This window comes from Entelurus aequoreus, linkage group LG06 (assembly GCF_033978785.1).
Source record: "Entelurus aequoreus isolate RoL-2023_Sb linkage group LG06, RoL_Eaeq_v1.1, whole genome shotgun sequence".
In the NCBI taxonomy this organism is placed as follows: Eukaryota; Metazoa; Chordata; class Actinopteri; order Syngnathiformes; family Syngnathidae; genus Entelurus; species Entelurus aequoreus.
In genome coordinates, this window is record NC_084736.1 from 43,784,786 (window position 1) to 43,812,588 (window position 27,803).

At 42.6% G+C, this 27,803-nt stretch overlaps 1 protein-coding gene across 1 annotated transcript in view; it reads right to left on the reverse strand.

Annotated features, from left to right (window-relative positions):
* The window catches only part of LOC133652230 (transmembrane protein 8B-like), a 194,468-nt gene that overhangs the window by 77,494 nt on the left and 89,171 nt on the right, over positions 1 to 27,803 (reverse strand). The window lies entirely within an intron of this gene.

Genomic DNA, 27,803 nt, shown 5'->3' on the forward strand with positions numbered 1-27,803 from the left:
AAGTTAAGGTTTTTTTTTATATTTCTGATGGTTTGTGAGGTCACCAAAGGGACTCCTGTGCGAGTGCGTGTGTTGGCAGAGCACCGCATACATGACAGTTTAGCTTGTCGATGTTGTTTTAGCTAGTTAATAAAGAGACAATTGATTCATCACCGCCATGTTGTGTTTGTTTGATATACTTACCTATATATTGTGTTTTTATAATTATATTTCTTTATTTTTTGTTTTTTGTTAATATTAATGAGAATACAATGATAAGCAGAGGTGTACTTTTAACAATTTTCTAGACAAATTACAAACCCCGTTTCCATATGAGTTGGGAAATTGTGTTAGATGTATATATAAATGGAATACAATGATTTGCAAATCCTTTTCAACCCATATTCAATTGAATGCACTACAAAGACAAGATATTTGATGTTCAAACTCATAAACTTTATTTATCTTTTGCAAATAATAATTAACTTAGAATTTCATGGCTGCAACACGGGCCAAAGTAGTTGGGAAAGGGCATGTTCACCACTGTGTTACATGGCCTTTCCTTTTAACAACACTCAGTAAACGTTTGGGAACTGAGGAGACACATTTTTCAAGCTTCTCAGGTGGAATTCTTTCCCATTCTTGCTTGATGTACAGCTTAAGTAGTTCAACAGTCCGGGGATCTCCGTTGTGGTATTTTAGGCTTCATAATGTGCCACACATTTTCAATGGGAGACAGGTCTGGACTACAGGCAGGCCAGTGTAGTACCCACATTTTTTTACTATGAAGCCACGTTGATGTAACACGTGGCTTGGCATTGTCTTGCTGAAATAAGCAGGGGCGTCCATGGTAACGTTGCTTGGATGGCAACATATGTTGCTCCAAAACCTGTATGTACCTTTCAGCATTAATGGCGCCTTCACAGATGTGTAAGTTACCCATGTCTTGGGCACTAATACACCCCCATACCATCACAGATGCTGGCTTTTCAACTTTGCGCCTACAACAATCCGGATGGTTCTTTTCCTCTTTGGTCCGGAAGACACAACGTCCACAGTTTCCAAAAACAATTTGAAATGTGGACTCGTCAGACCACAGAACACTTTTCCACTTTGTATCAGTCCATCTTAGATGAGCTCAGGGCCCAGCAAAGCCAATGGCGTTTCTGGGTGTTGTTGATAAACGGTTTTCGCCTTGCATAGGAGAGTTTTAACTTGCAGTTACAGATGTAGCGACCAACTGTAGTTACTGACATTGGGCTTCTGAAGTGTTCCTGAGCCCATGTGGTGATATCCTTTACACCCTGATGTCGTTTGTTGATGCAGTACAGCCTGAGGGATCGAAGGTCACAGGCTTAGCTGCTTACGTGCAGTGATTTCTCCTGATTCTCTGAACCCTTTGATGATATTACGGACCGCAGATGGTGAAATCTCTAAATTCCTTGCAATAGCTGGTTGAGAAAGGTTTTTCTTATACTGTTCAACAATTTGCTCATGCATTTGTTGACAAAGTGGTCACCCTCACCCCATCCTTGTTTGTGAATGACTGAGCATTTCATGGAATCTACTTTTATACCCAATCATGGCACCCACCTGTTCCCAATTCGCCTGCCTTTGGGATGTTCCAAATAAGTGTTTGATGAGCATTCCTCAACTTCATCAGTATTTATTGCCACCTTTCCCAACTTCTTTGTCACGTGTTGCTGGCATCAAATTCTAAAGTTAATGATTATTAGCAAAAAAAAAATGTTTATCAGTTTGAACATCAAATATGTTGTCTTTGTAGCATATTCAACTGAATATGGGTTGAAAATGATTTGCAAATCATTGTATTCTGTTTATATTTACATCTAACACAATTTTCCAACTCATATGGAAATGGGGTTTGTATATTTAAAGTCGCGGCAAAGCCTGGGGGGTGGGGTGAAATGTTTTCCTCTCTCTTCTTTGTATATATATAAATATATATACATATACACATTCATATATACACACACATATATATGTATATATACACTCTAAGTGGATTTGACATTTTAAAACGTTTATTATTGTAGCAATATGGTTGTTAACGATAAGGATTTTTGTGATTTCTGATGGTTTGTGAGGGCACCAAAGGGACTCCTGTGCGAGTGTGTGTGTTGGCAGAGCAGCGCATACATGACCGTTCAGCTTGTCGATGTTGTCTTAGCTAGTTAGTAAAGAGACAATTGATTAATCACTTCCTAGTTATGTTTGTTTGATATACAGTACTTTATATTGTGTTCAAGTGTACTAACCTTCACTAAAATACAGACTTTTGTAGAGGCTGGAACCAATTATTGATATTTACATTTTTTCTAATGGAGGAATTTGCTTCACTAATCAAACTTTTCAATATACAAACCCTGCTCAACAATAAATGAAGTTGGTAAATGGAGGTATAAGATAAAAATCATCCTAGTTTATTGACAACTTTGGCAGGTTCCAAGCATTTCAAGTACAGTATGCAGACTGGCAGTAGAGAGACCATTCATTGACTATTTGCTCCAAGCAGAGAGAAAAGAAAAGGGAGCATATTGTACAGTACAGTCAAGCAGGGACAGTGTTGATTAATGAAACCACCCTGCAGAGACTGTGCCAGGTGCTTCCTAAAGTCCCCATCTGGCCTGCAATCTCTGGATAGAACGACTTCAATCAAGACCAATTGCAAGACTCGGGTCGTAACGAGTCCTGCACCTCCCTTGATCACACTTGGGTTTCTTTCCCAGCGAAATAAAGCTCAGTAAGTTCAAAAGTGATTCAACCAACTTTTGGTGACAAAAAGAGTTACTTTAGTACGGTCCAACTCAAATAAACGATGGAAGGGGGGAGGGGGGGTGGGTGTGCTTCAAAGCCCACTTTTAGAAGCTGGGCATGACAAAACGTGTTCATGGTGGACATTACAAAAAAATTTGCAAAAATGTTTTTATAAATTTTTGTTTTGTAGGTCATAGTGTATTATGTTTTGCAATCCTGAGTTATTGTTGCTGATCAATTAATGTATCAAATGGTTCAAGACAATCAAAATGTTGTTATACTTTAAATAAGGATATCATTTTTTGCAGAATTTTGGGCAAATTGATGCACTTTAAATATTTTCTGTTACAGATTAAAAACAATGTTAAAGTTAAAGTACCAATGATTGTCACACACACACTAGGTGTGGCGAAATGATTCTCTGCATTTGACCCATCACCATTTATCAACCCCTGGGAAGTGAGGGGAGCAGTGAGCAGCAGCGGTGGCCGCGCCCGGGATTCATTTATAGTGATTTAACTCCCAATTCCAACCCTTGATGCTGAGTGCCAAGCAGGGAGGTAATGGGTCCCATTTTTATAGTCCTTGGTATGACTCGGCCGGGGTTTGAACTCACAACCTACCGATCTCTGGGCGGACACTCTAACCACTAGGCCACTGTAAAGTAATTTTTCGTTGTAAATGTATCTATATTTCTTTCTTTTTTGGTTTTCTTTAATGTTAATGAGAATACAATGTGATGCAGAGAAGGGGGGTGTCATATCACAAAATCATTGAGAATATGCATTTATATATATATATATATATATATATATATATATATATATATATATATATATATATATATATATATATATATATATATATATATATATATATATATATATATATATATATATATATATACATACATATACATACATATATACAAATATATATACATATACATATATACAGTATGTATACACACACGTGCCGTCGTCTCACATGCCTGCGACCACAGAACTTTCCTCCAGAAGGTCTTATCTTGGTCCATGTGATATCAGATGAAACAAAAATTGAGCTGTTTGGCCACAATACCCAGCAATATTTTGGAGGAGAAAAGGTGAGGCCTTTAATCCCAGGAACACCAACCCTACCGTGAAGCATGGTGGTGGTAGTTTTATGCTCTGGGCCTGTTTTGCTGCCAATGGAACTGGTGCTTTACAGAGAGTAAATGGGACAATGAAAAAGGAGGATTACCTCCAAATTCTTCAGGACAACCTAAAATCATCAGGCCGGAGGTTGGCTTTTGGGCGCAGTTGGGTGTTCCAACAGGACAACGACCCCAAACACACGTCAAAAGTGATAAAGGAATGGCTAAATCAGGCTAGAATTAAGGTTTCAGAATGGCCTTCCCAAAGTCCTGACTTAAATGTGTGGACAATGCTGAAGAAACAAGTCCATGTCAGGAAAACCAACACATTTAGCTAAACTGCACCAATTTTGTCAAGAGCAGTGGTCAAAAATTCAAGCAGAAGCTTGCCAGAAGCTTGTGGATGGCTACCAAAAGCGCCTTATTGCAGTTAAACTTGCCAAGGGACATATAAGCAAATATGTATACTTTTGACCCAGCACATTTGGTCACATTTTCAGTAGACCCATAATAAATCCATAAAAGAAGCAAACTTCATGAATGTTTTTTGTGACCAACAAGTATGTGCTCCAATCACTTTATCACAAAAAAAAATAAGAATTGTATAAATTATTGGAATTTCAAGACAGCCATGACATTATGTTCTTTACAAGTGTATGTCAACTTTTGATTGTGAATGTTTTTTTTTTAACTTCTTCTTCTTCTCCAGATTTTGACGCGCTCTACCTTCCACATTTTTCATTCGATTCAAACATTTTTAACTTCAAACTGTTCAGACTATTCGGGAATCGCGGGCTTTCCCTTGACAAATTTAAAAATGTCCCAGAATTCCCAGAATTCCAGGTTTTCCGAGACATTTTTCCCATTCAAAATGAATTGGCCTTTTTTCAAACTTCCACCATTTGCACATTTTTCAACCGATTTAAACCATTCCATCTTCAACACATTGCACTTATCCTAGACATTCAAACTATAATTTTTCTAAGTTGAAAAAAATTGCAGGAATTCCCAGAATACCCGTTTTTTCAAACCCTATTTTCATCCTTTTTTCTGGCGACTACTCCTTCCACAGTTTTCAACCCACTTCAACCGTTCTACCATCAAAATATTTCTCTTAATCAGGACAAAAAACGAAGTTGTTTTTTGAATTGAAAAATTTCCTGGTTTTCCAAAAATTCCCTAATACCATTCTCAATTAAAAATGTGTAAACATTTCAACATTTCTCAACCGATTTGACATATTCTAACACCAAACATTTAAACTCATTCAAAACGTTCACATTTTTTAGCATTTTCCAAAAAATGTCCTCTTTTCCTGAAAATGTTCAATGAAATTCCCATTGAAATGAATGGGACACTTTTCCAAGTTGCACAATTCCCACATTGTTCTACCTACTCAAACCATTCCACCTTCAACACATTCCACTCATCCTGGAAATTCAAACTATAATTTTTCCAAGTTCAAAAAAATTCCAGAAATTCTCAGAATTCCTGTTTTTTCAAACCCTATTTTCACCATTTTTTGTGGCGACTACTTCTTCCACCGTTTTCAACTCACTTCTAGCGTTCCACCATCAAAATATTTCTCTTAATCAGGACAAAAAACAAAGTTGTTTTTTGAATTGGAAAAATTCCTGGTTTTCCCAAAATTCCCTAATACCATTTCCAATTATAAATGTGTAAAAATGTCAACATTTCTTGACCGATTTGACAAATTCCAACACCAAACATTTAAACTCATTCAAAACATTCACATTTTTTAGCATTTTCCAAAAAATTTCCTCTTTTCCCGAAAATGTTAAATTAAATTCCCATTGAAATGAATGGGACATTTTTCCAAGTTACACAATTACCACATTTTTCTACCTATTCAAACTATTCCACCTTCAACACATTCCACTCATCCTGAAAATTTAAACTATAATTTTTTCAAGTTCAAAAAAATTCCAGGAATTCTCAGAATTATTGTTTTTTCAAACCTTATTTTCAGCCTTTTTTGGCGACTACTCTTTCCACAGTTTTCAACTCACTTCAATCGTTCCACCATCAAAATATTTCTCTTAATCAGGACAAAAAACAAAGTTGTTTTTTGAATTGGAAAAATTCCTGGTTTTCCCAAAATTCCCTAATACCATTTTCAATTATAAATGTGTAAAAATGTCAACATTTCTCGACCGATTTGACAAATTCCAACACCAAACATTTAAACTCATTCAAAACATTCAAATTTTTTAGCATTTTCCAAAAAATGTCCTCTTTTCCTGACAATGTTCAATGAAATTCCCATTGACATGACATTTTTCCAAGTTGCACAATTCCCACATGTTTCTACCTATTCAAACAATTCCACCTGCAACACATTCCACTCATCCTGAACATTCAAACTATCATTTTTCCAAGTTCAAAAAAATTCCAGGAATTCCCGTTTTTTTCAACCCTATTTAAACCCTTTTTTCTGGCGACTACTCCGCCCCCCTTTTTTTAACCCACTTTAACTGTTCTACCGTCAAAACATTCCTCTTAATCAGGACAAAAACTGAAGTTGTTTTTTGAATTGGAAAAATTCTCGTTTTTTTTCAAAAATTTCAGGAATTCCGTAATACCATTTCTCAATTAAAAATGTTACAACTTCAACATATCTCGACCGATTTGACAAATTCCAACACCAACCATTATAAGTCATTCAGAACTTTCACATTTTTTAGCATTCTCCCCAAAATTCCCTCTTTTCCCGAAATTCCCATTGAAATGAATTGGACATTTTTCCAAGTTGCACAATTCCCATTTTTCAACCGATTCAAACCATTCCAACATCAACACATGCCACTCATTCTGCACATTCAAACTAACACTTTCCCAAGTTTCAAACCAAATTCAGGTTTCCTGGAAATTCCAACTCTTCAACATTCAAACCATTCCAACATTCAAACTATTCTTACATTCATACTACATTCTGTCAACATTTTAGTTCAACTTCAGCATTGGAGCATTCACACGCAATTCCTTCTGGTATTGCCTCATCTAGTTGTAATAAAGTTAAAAAAACAAAAGGTATATCCAATGAATAACTTTACTCAGATTTTGGCAGGGTACAAAACCTGTGACGAACACTTTTACAGCTCACCGCAAAACATAGCAACCACGCTAGCAACGCACCTCCTTTACGGCAGCTGTCGCAACGTCCTTAAAGTAACAGCAGCACATACATATATATGCAACATATATGACACTAGTTGGAATTATTGTTGTGAAATGTATATTGCATCCATCTACGTTTGTATCTTGTTTTTTTAATGCACGTTTTTTTGTTGGTTTTTTTTGCTGCTGGGCTTCTGCTCTATTTTAAACAGCTGTCTTGGATTTTGTAACAGTTGTCATAAAATATCTGCTGTGGTTTTATTTAGTGCCGCAACATTTTTTTTGTGAATATTTGCTACACTAATGTCATTTACCGGTGCCCGATCCATTCCGTTGAACGGCTGAGGCGCAATTTAATCAGCATTCTCTGACAGCGGCGTGCTTGATAAATGGCAGGTGTTTTTTTCCCCACCCCGCCATTTCTCTGTTTTATTTGCTGTGTTCGGTTGGTAGCGTACGCCGCAGAGGCTATCAAGTCAACTGATGCAAGAACGAGGAAGGGAACAGAACCACCCCTGCACATGCCGCTACCCAAACTAATTAAAATAGACTTGGGGAGACGGGTTTTCATCTGGCTCCTTAATGTACACGCTTTCCAGTGGATGTGATTTCAAAGATGAATAAATTGGCTTTTGCAAGACTCACCAATTTGTGTTGATTACTTTCAACACATTGTTAGAGAAGGAGCATGAGTCGGATTGGATAAAAAAAAAAAAAGTGCGATGTAGAAAAGCTAAAAAGACATGCTGCACTCATTATAGCACCTTTTTTGAAGCATGACTTCAACAAAAATTGGATCTTAAAGGATTTAGGTGGTTGCATCCATTTTTTTTCTTTAAAAAACAACAACAATATTTTGATACAATGCAATTTTTCTTTTTTTTCTTTTTACACCTTTTTTTTAATTTTCATACAGCTTCTAACAGAAAAAAACGGTAAATATACAGTCAAACTGTTATAAATAAATATATATCGTCTATTCAGCGCTATCATTTTGTATTTATATAGCTGCTCGATGACTTTAACTTAATTTTTATTGGAGTTTTTAAAAGGAACATATACACATAGACTTATAAGAAAAATATGTAAGTGTCTAAGAAAGAAAGGAATATAATTGATTTAAAATTCAATTAATAAGGAGGGGATAAAAGAAGAAGATACATGGTACGTGCATGCATGTGTTCATACATATATACATATGTGCATGTATATATATACATATGTATATATGTACATATATATATACATATGTATATATGTACATACATATATACATATATACATACGTATATACATATATACATATGTATATATGTATATACATATGTATATGTGTATATACATATGTATATATGTATATACATACATATATATTTATATACATACATACATATATACACATACATATGTATACATATACATACATACACATAGATATGTATACATATACATATATACACATACGTATGTATAAAGATATATATATATATATATATATATATATATATATATATGTGTATATATATATATATATATATATATATATATATATATATATATATATATATATATATATATATATATATATATATATATATATATATATATATATATGTATATGTCTTAATTAGATTATCCAAAAAATAGTGCTCGATACCGTGGTAGAGCGTAATATGTATGTGTGGGAAAAAAATCACAAGAATATTTCATCTCTGAGATTAAATAGTCTTGTGATTTTTTTCCCACACATACATATATATATATGTATATATATATACATACGTATATACATATATACATATGTATATATGTATATAAATATGTATATGTGTATATACATATGTATATATGTATATACATACATATATATTTATATACATACATACATACATATATACACATACATATGTATACATATACATACATACACATACATATGTATACATATACATACATACACATATATATGTATACATATACATATATACACATACGTATGTATACAGATATATATATATGTGTATATATATATATATATATATATATATATATATATATATATATATATATATATATATATATATATATATATATATATACACATATATATGTATACATATATGTGTATATATATACACACATACATACATATATACAATTAATATATGTACATATATACATACATACATATATACATACATATATACATACACATATACATAGATAGCCTGGCCCCTAGCCAAATTCTTTTGACCCAATGTGGCCCCTGAGTCAAAAAGTTTGGCGACCCTTGGTCCAAAAGGTGTTTCTTTACCAAAGATAAGTATCATGAATATTTTTCCAAATAAATTATCCCCTTCAGCTAACTTCTCCGGAACAGGTCTTCTCTCCGATGTAATATATGTGTAATTTTTTCCACTGTCCATATTTCTTTGATCATTTCCGGCCACAGATTCTTGGTGGAGGTTCAAGTTTGCAAGATTGTTTCCCTTTCACTGTGTTTTCTAGATACCAACAATGCAGACAGGGTGTTGGTGCTCACGGCTTGAGAGAAGAACATGTCTCAGCCCAGAGTATAAGCACGTACGGTTTATTTTCCGAACAAAAGCTAAAACAGGAGTTACTAATGACGCCTGACTACGGAGGTGACAGTAATCACTGTCACTCCAGCACGCCGATCAATAAACCATCAAATGAATTATTCACTCCATTAATCTCATTTCCTGGAGAGGAAGAAACGGGCGGAAAAGTGCCTGTTTGCTTTCCTGCAGGCGCTTTCAGATGAGGAGATGATCAATTTCATGTGTGTGTTCACTGGAGATGAAAGAGGTGTCACACAATGTGGAAGAGAAGGGAAACAGCAGTGAGTCGGATTGTGTTTCAGGATGAAACATCACCTGTTTGCAGCATCTGGGGTCCTGACAAAGTGGCCCACTTCAAACAATCACAAATGTCGTGTTGCCAATCAAATTAGAGCATCAGCTGTCAGGTCAAATGTCCGTGAAGTTTACAATTAAGTGTTTGGTCAAACTCGGGGGAGAAATATGCCTCCCTAGCAAGTCTGAGTCATGCAGGGAGTCATCAGCAGGATCTGCCCAATCTAAGTCTAAAACTATATCTGACCAAACTAAGTCTAAGACTGGATCTGCCCAATCTAAGTCTATTACTAGATCTGCCCAATCTAAGTCTAAGACTAGATCTGCCCAATCTATGTCTAAGACTAGATCTGCCCAAACTATGTCCAAGACTAGATCTGCCCAATCTAAGTCTATTACTAGAACTGCCCAATCTAAGTCTAAGACTAGATCAGACCAATCTAAGTCTATTACTAGATCTGCCCAATCTATGTCTATTACTAGATCTGCCCAATCTAAGACTAAGACTAGATCTAACCAATCTACATCTAGACTAGATATGCCCAATCTAAGTCTACTACTAGATTTTCCCAATCTAAGTCTAAGACTAGATCAGCCCAATCTAAATCTAAGACTACATCATCCCAATCTAAGTCTAAGACTAGATATGCCCTATCTAAGTCTAAGACTAGATCAGACCAATCTAAGTCCAAGACTAGATCTGACCAATCTAAGTCTATGAGCATGAGCTGATGACACCTACTTGGATGAGAAGTGAAACCCCTTCTAAGACAAACCAAAGAGTCCAGTTGCGATGGGGTGAATGTCCTGAGATTACAATGAATGAGAAGATCCACAGATGAGTTGAGAAAGGCTTACTGCTTATGGCTTACTGCCATAGTTCAGACACGCTTCACAGCAGTTTGAGAAACATTACGTGTAAACACATCTTTATTTAACGCTTGGTGTTTCTTTGCACCGGCAGTTCATTGTTGTTTGGTTACTGAAACCTTTTCTGAGATGCTTTGCCTGCCTCATACTGGAGAATCTTGGGTCCAACCAAAGACAGTTCATAACAGAATATTACTCAAATGTTAGGTAAACCTGGTCAGTAGAGTATTGTCTTGTCTTGCCAAGGCATAATTTGAATAAGATCTGATGCTGTGGCGTAGACTAAATGAGAAGGACTTGCCACTAAGAGCTGAGATCAGTCAGCGTGCCAAGAAGACATGAAAAAGACATATTGTGCAGCCGTATGCATTTGCAGGGAACAATCAAAGTCTGCAGTTGGGATTGGATGTGTCATCCTCTTGTTATTTCAACACTGACTGACTGCTTTCTATTAAAAGTCCATCTGGCAGCTTGTGTCTCCCTGTAGACCTCCAGAGTCGCTGCAGGTGCATTGCTAATGCCATTACCGGCTGAAGGACAAGTTAACAAAGAAACATCAAACTCCTCCTGGCATATTCTTCATGCCTTTAATACACTGCAGAGTGTCAGGAGTCCACCCTGACTTCTCTCTTGGGTCGCTCTCTGCTCCCACATGATTAACACTCGCCATTGGGGATGGGCATGATAACACATTCCTGAATTTGTTGATCGTTTATGTTGCTGTACAATTTATCCTTGATTGATTTAAAGGGGAACTGCACTTTTTTTGGAATTGTGCCTATGGTTCACAATCATTATGACAGACATGACGACAGATTGATTTTTTTCTAAATATCAAATATGGTATTTTTCGGACTATAGGGCGCACCGGATTAAAAGGTGCACTGCCGATGAGCGAGTCTATTCAGGTATTTTTCCATACAAAAGGTGCACCGGATTATAATACGCATTAAAGGGGTCATATTACGATTTTTTTCTAAATTCACTTCCTTGTGGTCTACATAACATGTAATAGTGGTTCTTTGGTGAAAATGTTGCATAGATTATGTTTTACAGACCATTTTCAAGTAACTTTCTGAGCGTCTCTTCAGGATGCGACGTTTTGTGGCCGGTCTTATTTACGTGGTTCACCTTTGACAGCGTCTTCTCCCCATCATCTTTGTTGTAGCGGTGTAACGTGCAAGGACGGGAGTGGAAGAAGTGTCAAAAGACAGAGCTAACTGTTTTAATGACATTCAGACTTTACTTCAATCAATAACGGAGCAGCATCTCCTCATCCGTGGCTCACTAGTGCAACAACAATGCCGGAAATGTGTCCCGTGAAAAAACGTCCGATCGGAACCCTCTAATAACTAAAGTTCCGTGGGTGAATAATGTAAACTCACTACAGTTTTTAGCGCTTTGACAGCAAGTCTACTGACAGATGTAAGTAAGAACTTTACACTACTTAATATTACAAATAGCAACAGCGGAAGATGAATGTCCCATAACAAGAAGATAGAGAAAAAGAAGAAGCTTATGACTACGGTGTCGGCACTGACTACAATGGCAGACACGCGCACATTTTCAGGACTTATGCAGATCCCAAATACACATCAGCAGGTACCAGAAGGTAAGAAAAGTTGGTTCTGCATAATATTAGGAAACAAAACGCCAGATAATATGTCTGCTAATAGGTGCCATTTTGCGGTCCTTATACACACACCTTAATAACATTTGTGTTAGGATCCGCTGCTCGGATCACCGTTTGTTTACAGTTTAGTGTCACGTGTGTTTTGTTTCTGTTGCCATGACGGCAGATTTTGCTCACCTGCCTCTGGTTAGCGTTTCGGGACGCGCACCTGTTGCCCGAGCGCTAATCAGAGGGCTATTTAGTCTTCGCCCGGGCAGCACTCTGCCTGGCTTCCTAGTTTGTTCTCATGCAACAAGTTACGACCACTTTGCTTCCTGCTAGCTCTCATGCTAGATTATTTTGCTTGCTAGCTCCCATGCTAGTCGTTTTTGTTTTTTTCTGTCTGATTTGTGAAAAATAAATCATTTTCCTACCTGCAAGCTGTGTCCGAGCCCGTCTGCATCATTGGGAGAACACCACCGCACCTCGATGCGACCAGGTCGTTACAGTAGGAAGCCAGCCACTGTTAGGATCCGCTGCTCGGATCACCGTTTGTTTACAGTTTAGTGTCACGTGTGTTTTGTTTCTGTTGCCATGACGGCAGATTTTGCTCACCTGCCTCTGGTTAGCGTTTCGGGACGCGCACCTGTTGCCCGAGCGCTAATCAGAGGGCTATTTAGTCTTCGCCCGGGCAGCACTCTGCCTGGCTTCCTAGTTTGTTCTCATGCAACAAGTTTCGACCACTTTGCCAAACATTTCACCGATTGGGTTGTCAGTCAGCTGGAGACCCACACAGATGACGTCATCCCGCCCACTGTGGATGACGTCAGAGACGAAGAAATTTTTTTAAATTCTTCTGCTCCTTTTTATCAGCCACCTCCTAAGGACTTTAATTCTAAGATAAGACATTACCAGGACATTTTTTTAAGGACTAAATCTAGTCAGTCCCAGTCTCAAGTGTGGGGTGACAATAGACAGTTTGGACAATTTAGAGGAGAGGATTCAGCCCTCCCCCCGACCTCCCTCCGCCCACCCTTGAAGACGGTTCCAATCCGCAAGGAGCGCGTCTGGGATCCGCTTTTTGAGGGGGGGGCTAGTACTGGGAGCTGTGCGAGTGGGGTGGCACAACGGCGTGCTAAGCCGCAACCTCCTGCTCGGCCACCGCCACCAGTCCGACGGCCTGCTAAGCCGCAACCGCCAGCTAGGCCACCTGCACCTAAGCTAGCGCCAAGGCTAAGGCTAGCACCAGCTCCACCACAGGTTCCCACACCAGTACCTGCACCTCGGCTGGTTCCCGCACCAGTACCTGCACCTCGGCTGGTTCCCGCACCAGTACCTGCACCTCGGCTGGTTCCCACACCAGTACCTGCACCTCGGCTGGTTCCCACACCAGTACCTGCACCGCGGCTGGTTCCCACACCAGTACCTGCACCTCAGCTGGTTCCCGCACCAGTACCTGCACCTCGGCTGGTTCCCGCACCAGTACCTGCACCTCGGCTGGTTCCCGCACCAGTACCTGCACCTCGGCTGGTTCTCGCACCAGTACCTGCACCACGACTGGTTCTCGCACCAGTACCTGCACCACGACTGGTTCTCGCACCAGTACCTGCACCACGACTGGTTCTCGCACCAGCACCTGTACCACGACTGGTTCTCGCACCAGCGACTCCGGCTGCCACGACAGCGACTCCTGCTGCCACGACAGCGACTCCCGCTGCCACGACAGCGACTCCCGCTGCCACGACAGCGACTCCCGCTGCCACGACAGCGACTCCCGCTGCCACGACAGCGACTCCCGCTGCCACGACAGCGACTCCGGCTGCCACGACAGCGACTCCGGCTGCCACGACAGCGACTCCGGCTGCCACGACAGCGACTCCGGCTGCCACGACAGCGACTCCGGCTGCCACGACAGCGACTCCTGCTGCCACGACAGCGACTCCCACCGCTTCCACGGCGACATCTCAGCGACCTCGAGTGGTCCGGCGGCGCAAGCGGAAAGCAGGTCCCCGCATGCAGCCCTCGAGGACTCAGAGGCTGCTGAGATTCTGGCGCCACTCACGCCCACCTTCTCGGCGGACACGAATGTGGCCTTACCGGGGTCGCCCGCCTCGCCAGCGGCGGCGGCGTTCCATTCGCCGCCGCCACCTGACCCTTCCCCGGTGGATTCGGGGACACGTGGCCTGGCGACCCACCACCAAGTCACCCCCCCCGCCCGCCCTTAACTCGTGAACTTTTTGCTTGTTTTTTTTTTTTTCGGGTTCCAGTTGTTTTTTTGTTTTTTTTTCTTCAAGGGACATCTGGAATCTGTCCTTTTAGGGGGGGGTACTGTTAGGATCCGCTGCTCGGATCACCGTTTGTTTACAGTTTAGTGTCACGTGTGTTTTGTTTCTGTTGCCATGACGGCAGATTTTGCTCACCTGCCTCTGGTTAGCGTTTCGGGACGCGCACCTGTTGCCCGAGCGCTAATCAGAGGGCTATTTAGTCTTCGCCCGGGCAGCACTCTGCCTGGCTTCCTAGTTTGTTCTCATGCAACAAGTTACGACCACTTTGCTTCCTGCTAGCTCTCATGCTAGATTATTTTGCTTGCTAGCTCCCATGCTAGTCGTTTTTGTTTTTTTCTGTCTGATTTGTGAAAAATAAATCATTTTCCTACCTGCAAGCTGTGTCCGAGCCCGTCTGCATCATTGGGAGAACACCACCGCACCTCGATGCGACCAGGTCGTTACAATTTGTATGTTTAATGCACCGACAATCCATCAAGGTGACGCTTACCAATGTCGTACTAAAAATATTTTGACAGATTTTTGAGCGCTGTGTGTAATGTTCTATATTATCAATGGAACATTTAAAATGTTGGTGTTGTTTACTGCCATTACAGTCTACACGTATCTCTTATGTATGACTGCCATCTACTGGTCACACTTAACATTACACCATGTACCAAATAAAATTGCTTCCTGGTCAGTAAGCACAACCAGAATTATGCCTTACATTAGGCGTATCGGTGTCACCACCTACTGCCACCTTGTGGTTTGTATTTAGTTTTCCTTTGTTGGTACAATTGACCTTGTTGACCTTAGCTTCATTTCTCCTTCCCCTTAGAGTTCCTGTGTTCCCATTGTGGGCGGAGTTGTGAGACGTGCACAGCTGCTCCCAATTTACCCTGATGCTATTTAAGCAGCACCTTGGCAGCTGGATGGGACTTGGTGATTCCACTCCTCGGCTCTCCACTTCTGATGGCTTCCATGCTTCGTGTTTTTTGCAGCTTGTCATTCTGGCAACCATCCAGCTTGGTGTCTACGTCGGCGGTAGCACGTCTTGCAACTCTGACCCAAGTTTGTTCTATTTTTATATATTAGTTTTTGTTTTCTCCACGATGCTCATTTTGAGTTCTCCTTTTTGCACCGTCGCTTTTTGTTCCCTCCAGTGAGGAGCGCCTTTTTGTGAGTACACAACTTCAGTAAAGAACTGTTCAACTCACCTTTTGTCTGCATCCTTGGGTTCCTCTTAAACTGTGCTATACAGAGCTGTGACAGAATTACCAAGTCATTATGGAACCCGCAGACAAAGATCCTGTCCGATGGGCCCTCAGGGCTCATGGCCAGCAAATAAGTCATCATGAACAAGGTTTGGCTAACCTGACAGCACTGGTGCAAGAAATGCACACCCGCATGTTTGTCCCTCACCCGCTCCCAGGCTCAGAGGTAACTCAACCTGCAGCTGGAAACTCTGGTTCCTCCGACGCCTCGACTTTGGGTTTTTCTACCCGAGAACCCAGCATACCTCCTCCACCCAGGTATGAGGGGGACTTTGGACAATGCAGACTTTTTTTTATACCAGTGCTCCTTAGTATTTGCACAGCAGCCTCACTCGTACTCAACAGACCCCGCCCGTGTGGCATATACCCTCAGTCTACTGGCTGGAAGAGCAGCACGCTGGGCTATGGAGATATGTGAGAGCAAACCAGAACTTCGTTCCAGTCTACCCCTGTTTTCTGCTGAGCTGCGCAGCGTTTTTGATCACCCTGTGAGGGAACGGGAGGCAGGCAGTCGCCTCCTCGCTACTCGCCAGGGGTCCTCCTCTGTAGCCGACCACTCAATCTCCTTCCGGATCCTGGCAGTGGAGAGTGGCTGGGGGGAGAGAGCATTGCGGGGAATATTCCTGGCTAGCCTTAGCCCCCGCATCCAAGACGAGCTGGCTGCCTGTGACGAAACCCAGACCCTCGAGGAGCTAATTTCGCTCTCTATCCGATTGGACAACCGCCTACGAGAGCGACACGCCCAGAAGGGGAGGTATCCTCCGTCCACCAGATGGCAGTCACCTACCGGGTCTCCACAATCACCGTCCAAGCCTCAGGGAGGGTCGCTTCCGCCTTCTGACTTCAGTGCCCCGGAGGAGGGGCTAGAGGGGGCGATACCCATGCAGCTGGGTGGAAGCCGCCTGTCATCAGCGGAGAGGACTCGTCGGCTGAGGTTGCGGTTATGCCTGTACTGTGGAGCTGCGGACCACGTCATCGCTCGCTGTCCTGCGCACCCTACGAGGGGCCGTCCTGCTTCCACCGGAGATATTCCTCGGCCAAGATTACCACCTTCGCCGCCTGTCCCGGCGGCAACATCTGCATCTTCTCCGCTGGTGGGAAGACTCCAAGTGGAAGGTACTCTGTCATGGGGGGGGGGGGGGACTCGTGCCCTATTAAGGCACTAATTGACTCAGGGGCAGATGAGAACATTATTGACAGTGGGCTTGTTGAGTTGTTAAAGATTCCTACTGTGGGTGTGGAACGCATTAAGACTGTTAGCTCACTTGACAGGCGTCACTTGGCTAATATTACGCATCAAACACACACCACATCCCTCCTCATTTCGGGAAATCACCGTGAGAAGGTTAGTTTTTTGATAATGCCTTCTCGTTCAGCACCTGTAGTTCTTGGCCTTCCGTGGTTGCAACGTCACAGTCCTAGCATAGATTGGACCACACTAAAGATAAGTAATTGGAGTATTTTTTGTCATAATCACTGTTTGCGCTCCGCTTCGTCTCCTACTAAGTCTGTCATTCTTCCTAGTCCTCAACCCCCTGATCTTTCACTGATTCCTGAAGAATATCATTCGCTTAGTGATGTGTTTTTATAAAGACCGGGCTACGTCGCTACCTCCCCACCGCCCATATGACTGTGCCATTGACCTCCTTCCAGGGTCTCCACTACCTTCTTCACGACTATACAATATTTTGCGTCCCGAACAACAGGCTATGGAGGAATACATCTCCTCTTCTCTTGCCGCCGGACACATTCGTCCCTCTTCCGCTCCCGTGGCGGCTGTTTTTTTTTTCGTTAAGAAGAAGGATGGAGGGTTGCGACCCTGTATAGACTACCGAGCCCTAAATAAGATCACGGCTAAGAATAAATACCCCCTTCCACTACTGGAGTCTTCGCTTGCGCCTCTGCATGGGGCGGTAGTATTTACCAAATTAGATCTACGTAACGCGTATCACCTTGTGCGCATTCATCAGGGCGATGAATGGAAGACTGCTTTTAACACTCCTCTAGGCCACTTTGAGTATTGCGTCATGCCGTTCGGCCTCACAAATGCTCCCGGTGTTTTTCAGTGTTTGATCAATGACGTTCTCCGCGATATGATAGGCCGTTTCGTAGTAGTGTACTTGGACGACATACTTATCTTTTCACGCTCCATTGAAGTACACCATCAGCATGTCCGTCTGGTCTTGCAGAGACTTTTAGAAAACCGATTACTTGTTAAACCGCAAAAATGCACGTTTCATTCTCCCACAGTGTCGTTTCTGGGGCTGATTGTAGAGAGGGGGCAGGTTAAGCCAGACCCAGCTAAGGTCCAAGTTGTGGTAGACTGGCCTACGCCGTCATCCAGGAAGCTGTTGCAACGGTTTCTAGGGTTCGCTAACTTTTACCGACGTTTTATTAGAGACTTCTGTAAAGTAGAACAGCCTTTAAATAGATTAACGTCCTCTAAAGTTCCTTTTGTGTGGTCCTCAGAGGCTGACCAGGCTTTTCGATGCCTTAAATCTCTTTTTACCTCTTCTCCTGTATTAGTCCACTGTAATCATGATCTCCCATTTTTTGTTGAGGTGGATGCATCTGTAGGGGCTGTGCTGTCCCAGCATTCCAGTGCCGATCGGAGGCTGCACCACTGCGCCTTCTTCTCCAAACGCCTTTCACCTGCAGAGAGGAACTATGATATTGGGAACCGAGAGCGTCTGGCAGTGGTCCTGGCCCTACAAGAATGGAGGCACTGGCTGGAGGGTGCTAAACATCCAATCATCATTTATACGGATCATCGTAACCTAGCCTACCTCCGCTCTGCTCAACGTCTCAATCCCCGCCAGGCTCGGTGGGCCCTATTCCTCACAAGGTTTGACTTCTGTATCACTTTTCGCCCAGGGTCACTCAATGGTAAACCTGACGCCTTGTCGAGGATGTTCTCTCCTCCAACAGAAGACACTCCCCCAGAGACCATCCTTCCCCAGTCCCGGATCCTTGGCGCATTACAGTGGGAGGTTGAGAGGCGTGTGTCGGAGGCTATGAAGGACTCCCCATTTCCTGTTGGCTGCCCCCCTGGTCGCCTTTTTGTGCAGAGAACCCTCCGTCCAGAAGTTTTGTCTTGGGCTCACACCTCCAAGATTGCCTGCCACCCAGGTGCCAGACGCACTGAGTTCCTACTCACTCAGCGGTTCTGGTGGCCAACCATCCACACTGACACAAAGAAATGTGTGGCTGCATGCCCTGTCTGCGCCAGGAGCAAGGCTTCCCATCAGGCTCCTGCGGGGTTGCTGCAGCCCCTTCCCATCCCCTCACGTCCATGGTCGCACATTGCTCTGGACTTTGTCACTGGTCTACCCATCTCCAGGGGGTTTTCTGTCGTCCTCACCGTTGTAGACAGATTCTCTAAATTCACACACTTTGTCCCCCTTCGTAGACTTCCCTCCTCCCTGGAAACCGCCAAACTTCTGGTTACCCATGTGGTTCGTCTTCACGGGATCCCCATGGATGTGGTGTCAGACAGAGGTCCTCAATTTTCATCTGCTACATGGAGATCATTCTGCAACCTGTTGGGGGACACCGTTAGTATGTCATCAGGATACCACCCGCAATCTAATGGACAATCTGAAAGAGCCAACCAGGACTTGGGGGCGGCCTTGAGATGTGTTTGTCACCAACATCAATCAATCAATCAATCAATCAATGTTTATTTATATAGCCCTAAATCACAAGTGTCTCAAAGGGCTGTACAAGCCACAACGACATCCTCGGTACAGAGCCCACATACGGGCAAGGAAAAACTCACCCCAGTGGGACGTCGGTGAATGACTATGAGAAACCTTGGAGAGGACCGCATATGTGGGTAACCCCCCCCTCTAGGGGAGACCGAAAGCAACGGATGTCGAGTGGGTCTGACATAACATTGTGAAAGTCCAGTCCACAGTGGATCCAACACATCAGCGGGAGTCCAGTCCACAGCGGGGCCAACAGGAAACCATCCCGAGCGGAGACGGGTCAGCAGCGCAGAGATGTCCCCAACCGATGCACAGGCTAGTGGTCCACCCGGGGTCCCGGCTCTGGACAGCCAGCACTTCATCCATGGCCACCGGACCTATGCAACTCCCCCTCGCAAGGGACAGGGGAGAAGAGGAGAGAAGAAAAGAAACGGCAGATCAACTGGTCTAAAAAAAGGGGGGGTCTATTTAAAGGCTAGATTATACAAATGAGTTTTAAGATGGGACTTAAATGCTTCTACTGAGGTAGCATCTCTAACTGTTACCGGGAGGGCATTCCAGAGTACTGGAGCCCGAATAGAAAACGCTCTATAGCCCGCAGACTTTTTTTTGGCTCTGGGAATCACTAATAAGCCGGAGTTCTTTGAACGCAGATTTCTTGTCGGGACATATGGTACAATACAATCGGCGAGATAGGCTGGAGCTAAACCGTGTAATATTTTATACGTAAGTAGTAAAACCTTAAAGTCGCATCTTAAGTGCACAGGAAGCCAGTGCAAGTGAGCCAGTATAGGCGTAATATGATCAAACTTTCTTGTTTTTGTCAAAAGCCTTGCAGCCGCATTTTGTACCAACTGTAATCTTTTAATGCTAGACATAGGGAGGCCCGAAAATAATACGTTACAGTAATCGAGACGAGACGTAACGAACGCATGAATAATGATCTCAGCGTCGCTAGTGGACAAGATGGAACGAATTTTAGCGATATTACGGAGATGAAAGAAGGCCGTTTTAGTAACACTCTTAATGTGTGACTCAAACGAGAGAGTTGGGTCGAAGATAATACCCAGATTCTTTACCGAGTCTCCTTGTTTAATTGTTTGGTTGTCAAATGTTAAGGTGGTATTATTAAATAGATGTTGGTGTCTAGCAGGACCGATAATCAGCATTTCCGTTTTCTTAGCGTTGAGTTGCAAAAAGTTAGCGGACATCCATTGTTTAATTTCATTAAGACACGCCTCCAGCTGACTACAGTCCGGCGTGTTGGTCAGCTTTAGGGGCATGTAGAGTTGAGTGTCATCAGCATAACAGTGAAAGCTAACACCGTACTTGCGTATGATGTCACCCAGCGGCAGCATGTAAATACTAAAGAGTGCAGGGCCAAGAACCGAACCCTGGGGAACTCCGCACGTTACCTTGACATAGTCCGAGGTCACATTGTTATGGGAGACGCACTGCATCCTGTCAGTAAGATAAGAGTTAAACCAAGACAAGGCTAAGTCTGACATACCAATACGTGTTTTGATACGCTCTAATAAAATATTATGATCGACGGTATCGAAAGCGGCGCTAAGATCAAGAAGCAGCAACATAGATGACGCATCAGAATCCATCGTTAGCAATAGATCATTAGTCATTTTTGCGAGGGCTGTCTCCGTAGAGTGATTTGCCCTGAAACCGGATTGAAAAGGTTCACAGAGATTGTTAGTCACTAAGTGTTCATTTAGCTGCTGTGCAACAGTTTTTTCGAGAATTTTGGAAATAAACGGAAGGTGGGAGACCGGTCGGTAGTTTACCATGAGGTCAGGATCGAGGTTAGGTCTTTTGAGCAGAGGATGAATAACCGCTTTTTTGAATGCTAGGGGAACAGTGCCGGAGGAAAGTGATAAGTTTATAATATTTAACACTGATGGACCTAATAATACAAACAGTTCCTTGATAAGTTTCCCAGGAAGTGGGTCAAGTAAACATGTTGTTTGTTTTATCCCACTTACACGCTGTAATAATTCCTCTAATGTTATTTCATCAAAAATAGAGAGACTATTTTGGAGGGCAGTGTCCGTCGTATATACAGTCGTATTTGTGTTAATAGAGCCCAGTTGTAGCTGGGATGCGTTGTCTTTAATCTCCTTTCTAATGAGTTCAATTTTCTTATTAAAGAAATTCATAAAATCATCTGCCGAGTGGGTGGAGCTACTGGGAGGAGTCCCTTGTTGGGTTAGCGATGCTACTGTACTAAACAGAAATTTAGGATCGTTTTTGTTGAGGCGGATGAGATTTGAGTAGTATTTAGCTTTAGCTAAGGTAAGCATGCGTTTATAAGTTATTAAACTATCACTCCATGCTTGATGGAAAACCTCAAGTTTAGTCGCGCGCCATTTGCGTTCCAGTTTTCTACATGATAATTTATGAGCTCTAATTTCTTCTGTAAACCATGGGGTGCGCCTTTTAGGGGCCCTTTTTTGCTTTAGCGGTGCTATACTATCAATAATTTCGCGCAAGGCATCGTCAAAGTTGTTAGTGAGTTTATCAATAGAGCCGACATAATTTGGGAATGGTGCTATTACCGAAGGCAGTAGGTCAGCAAGAGTCATCGTTGTGGCAGCATTAATGTTGCGGCCGCTATAGCAGTTATTATTATTATTAGCTTGTTGACAAAGAGTCAAAACTTCAAATTTTATAAGGTAATGATCGGACATTACTTTAGTATATGGAAGTATCATAACTTTGGAGGTGGTGACACCCCTGACAAGCACTAGATCTATTGTATTACCGTTGCGATGCGTGGGTTCATGTATTATTTGTGTAAGACCACAGCTATCAATTATGGTTTGGAGCGCCACGCACTGAGGGTCCGATGGGGTATTCATATGGATATTAAAGTCCCCCATTATGATTATATTGTCGGCGTTGTGGTCCACCTATCTCCCTTGGGTGGAGTATGCCCGTAACACTCATTTGTTCTTCTACTGGCCGGTCCCCTTTTCAAGTGGGGCATGGCTTCCAACCTCCTATATTTTCCTCTCAGGAAGTAGAATCCGCAGTCCCTTCCGTGACTGCCTTCCTGCGCCTGGTGCACCATGTGTGGCGTGATACCCGTGCTGCCCTATCTCGCACTGCCAGACGAAACCAAACCATGGCAAATCGTCATCGCAGACCAGCCCCTGACTACAAACCCGGCCAAAAGGTTTGGCTATCATCCCGAGATATCACACTGCCAGGAGAGTCGAAGAAACTGTCACCGAGATTCATTGGACCATACGAGGTGAAGCGGATGATTACTCCCCTCACAGCTCGACTCAAGGTACCTAAGTCTTTTAAGTCATACCCAGTCTACCATGTCTCCCGCCTGAAGCCCGTCGAGTCGAGCGACCTTAGCCCTCCATCAGTGTCTCCCCCAGCGCCTCTGCAGGTGGAGGGTCATCCGGCCTTCATAGTCAACACCATCCTAGATGCCAGGAGGCAAGGCAGGGGGGTGCAGTTTCTGATCGACTGGAAGGGTTACCCCCCAGAGGATCGTTCCTGGATCTCTCGTTCCCTGATCATTGATAAAACGCTAATTACCGATTTTTATAACAGATTTCCTGAAAAACCAGGAGGTCCGCCAGGTGGCGTCCGTTGATTAAGGGGGAGATACTGTCACCACCTGCTGCCACCTTGTGGTTTGTATTTAGTTTTCCTTTGTTGGTGCAGTTGACCTTGTTGACCTTAGCTTAATTTCTCCTTCCCCTTAGAGTTCCTGTGTTCCCATTGTGGGCGGAGTTGTGAGACGTGCACAGCTGCTCCCAATTTACCCTGATGCTATTTAAGCAGCACCTTGGCAGCTGGATGGCACTTGGTGATTCCACTCCTCGGCTCTCCACTTCTGATGGCTTCCATGCTTCGTGTTTTTTGCAGCTTGTCATTCTGGCAACTCCCGGTGCCATCCAGCTTGGTGTCTACATCGGCGGAAGCACGTCTTGCAACTTTGACCCAAGTTTGTTCTATTTTTATATATTAGTTTTTGTTTTCTCCACGGTGCTTATTTTGAGTTCTCCTTTTTGCACCGTCGCCTTTTGTTCCCTCCAGTGAGGAGCGCCTTTTTATGAGTACACAACTTCAGTAAAGAACTGTTCAACTCACCTTTTGTATGCATCCTTGGGTTCCTCTTAAACTGTGCTATACAGAGCTGTGACAACCGGGTTATAAAGCGCACGGTCGATTTTTGAGATAATGAAAGGATTTTAAATGCGCCTTATATTCGGAAAAATACAGTAAATTTATAGAACAGTCCACTTACAATGGATCCGATGTGAGTCGTTAAATTCTGCCAATAGAGCCCCTAAAAAAACATACAAACACCTCCATTGGAGTTTTATATATATGATGTAAGTATATATGTATCGTAGTAACATTTATTATAACATTGAATATTTACGTCTTTTGATCATTTTAAGCATTCATTTCAAGAACGCATCACGTTTGCTTTTTTTTTTCCATCACTGATTTCTGCTCACTGCAGACTTCATGAGAGCCAACAAACATAATAAAACATCACTTAGTGCACAACGTCTGCTGTTATTAGGATACCGACTGATAGAATCTTGTATATTCTCGTTTGGATGAAGAATGATTCATAATCCTTGCGAAGAAAAGCTTATTTTTGTGTTGTTCTCACTATTTTCGTGTCTAAATTGGCTGTCAAAGTGTACCAACTTGTCCGAACACGTCCTCGTCCCTCTACTATCCAGGTGAGAGGCAGGATTTATGATCTACAATAAAGTTTGACGAGCAAAGGAATCGAGGAAGCAGCAGAACACACAATGATGTAAACATAGGCCCACATGTTGTCGCTATAGTTAGTCTGTTTAAGCACTTATAATACAAATATAACTAACACTTGGTTAATAATCAAGTCACGAAATGTGAATTGAGTGCGCTTTTTGAGTGGTTATTTATCAAATTTTATGGGTGGAATAGTGGAGCTCAATTTGGCTACGCTGTAAGCGCTCTGTTATTTACGTATATTCAGTATTTAGAATGCAAAAAAAAAAAATCCATCTGTCGTCTTGTCTTTCATAATGATTGTGAACGAGAGGCAAATTAAATAAAATGTGCAGTTCCCCTTTAAGGCATATGAGGGCAAATGGCTTGCACTACTTGACTGCAACCAGCAGAGGCACTGTTGGGTCTGTCTCAACTTGTACACCAGGGCAACTTGAGCAACAATTCATATTGGATTCCTGATCAGTGTGAATTGACTCCATTAATCAAGTAAATGTAATCACATGACCTTCCCAGTTATGGCAGATTTCCTAAAACAGGACCCATGCCAATTTTTATTGGGTTGACGATTTACAACCTTTTTCTTTTTCATTATGCTGTGTTCTTTATCAAGAAATTACACATACAACTGTCATGAAATACATTATGGGCCTGACCTACTGAAGCACAGGTGTCAGACTTAAGAACTGGTGCCCAGATGTGGCCCGTCACCTCATTTATTTGACCCGCCACACTATTTCACATGGTCCGCCACATCATTTATTGTGACCCGCCACACTATTTCATGTGGTCCCCCACATCATTTTATGTGGCCAGCCACATCACTTTGTGGCCCACCACATTATTTTAAGTTGTCCACAATATCATTTAAAGAGGCCCGCCACATCTTTAAATGTGGCCCACCACATCATATAAGGTGGCCCGCCACAACATTTAAGGTGGTCCGCCACGTCATTTATTGCGACCCGCCACACTATTTCATATGATCCGCCACATCATTTTACGTGGCCAGCCACATCATTTATTGTGACCCGCCACACTATTTCATATGGCCAGCCACATCATTTCATGTGACTCACCACATCACTTTGTGGCCCACCCCATTATTTTAAGTGGTCCGCGACATCATTTAAGGAGGCCCGCCACATCATTTAAGGTGACCAGACACATAATTTAAGGTGACTATTTCATATGGTCCGCCACATAATTTTACGTGGCCAGCCACATGATTTCTGTGGCTCTCCACATCACTTTGTGGCCCACCATATTATTTTAAGTGGTCCGCCACATCATTCAATATTGCCCGCCACATCGTTCAATTGTGGCCCGCCACATCATTCAATTGTGGCCCACCACTTCATAAAAAGTGGCCCGCCACCTCATTTAAGGTGGCCCGATACATCATTTAAGGTGGCCCGTCACATTACTTTACGGGGCCGCCACATCATTTAATGAGGGCCGCCACACTATTTCATATGGTCTGCCACATCATTTTATGTGGCCAACCACATCACTTTGTGGCCCACCACATTACTTTGTGGCCCACCACATTATTTTAAGTGGCCCGCCACATCATATAAGGTGGCCCGCCACGTCATATAAGGTGGACCGTCACATTATTTAATGTGGCCCGTCACATCATTTAAGGTGGCCCGCCACATCATTTAAGGTGGCCCGATACATCATTTAAGGTGGCCTGATACATCATTTAAGGTTGCTAGCCACATCATTTAAGGTAGCCCGCGACATCATTTAATGTGGCATGATACATCATTTAAGGTGACCAGATACATCATTTTATGTGGCCCGTCACATTACTTTATAGGGCCCGCCACATCATTTAAGGAGGCCACCACATCATTTAATTTGGCCCGCCACATCATTTAAGGACACCCGCCACATAATTTAAGGAGACCCGATACATAATTTGATGTGGCCCGATACATTACTTTATAGGGCCCGCCACATCATTTAAGGAGGCCTGCCACATCATTTAAGTTGGCCGGATACATCATTTATGTGGCCCGCCACATCATTAAAGGAGGCCCGCCACATCATTTTAAGTGGTCCGCAACATCACTTTACGTGGTCCGCCACATCATTTAAGGAGGCCCGCCACATCATTTAAGAAGGCCCGTCACATCATTTGAGGAGGCCCGAATTTCAGTTCAGCGTCAGCTCTTCAACATTCAAACTATTCTTACATTCGTTCTACATTCCATCAGCATTTCAGTTCAACTTCAGCATTCATGCGCAATTTCTACAGAAATTGCTTCATCAAGTTTTTAATGCTCTTTGTCAAAGAAATCCTTGGTTCCAATGGCGCAACCCCACTGTCCAATATAAAATGTAGTGGCATCAGTAATGCACAGGCAAGCCGCGCTAGACCTTGGATCGCAGGCAGCAAAGCGACACTGCACGTCCTCATTTTACATTTCTTTTCATTAAAGATTGTTTAGCGTGTAAACATGCCCTGTTGTGCGGCGTGGGGAAGCACAACTCGCAAAAAATGCAGGAAGAACCCCTAGAGGAGAAAAATATGGGAAGTGAAGATTCGCCGGGAAGGCTGTAGAGCCAATAACAGTTTCTTGTGTGAGGTAAGCAAGCATAAAAACACATGAGAAATGTGATATATCGCACTCTCAGTAACAGTGGGTTAATACACTTTGCCTGACAAAACTTTGATTCAAAATTGCAACTTTTCTTCATGTGTCACCAATAACCCAGGCGAGGATTAGTGATTTAGAAGTAGCTAAAACACTGCTGACTGCGGATGGATGTTTGCTGCTGGCTAGCTAGCCATGTCTTAAAGCACCTCTTCCTGAGGGCATTTCAGTGTTATAACTTCACCTTTATCTTTAATTTTTAGGCCAAAATGCCTCCGTTCTCCCTTTTCTGTCTACACACTGTATCTGCTTGTAAGTACTCCGTGTGTGTGCGCTGCCGAACATGCTCCTCTGCTCGTAAAACCAGCAATGTCACGACGTGACGACACGCCGTCATGCCCGTAAAAATAAATAAATGAGGAACCGGTACTTTCCAAACAAAGTATAGTACTGTTTATGATTCATTAGTACATACTATACTAGTACCCAGTGGCGAGCCGTGCGTTTCCCACCTAGGCCTTCAGTGATGTCCGACTTCAATGATTACATCTCAAAATACCATCATTTATGTCACCACATGACCATTGCTGAAGAAATACTATACAGAAACACATTACGCACTACTTGTATTGAAGCACCTCAACAGTGAACAAAACGGGTTATTATCTGGTGCATTTAAAAATCAATTAAAACGCATCAGCCATTAAAACATATCGTATGTGGTACTGTCAAAATAAAAAATGCAAAAGACATATTAAAAAATTAAAAATGTGATCTCACAATTTGTAGCACCTATT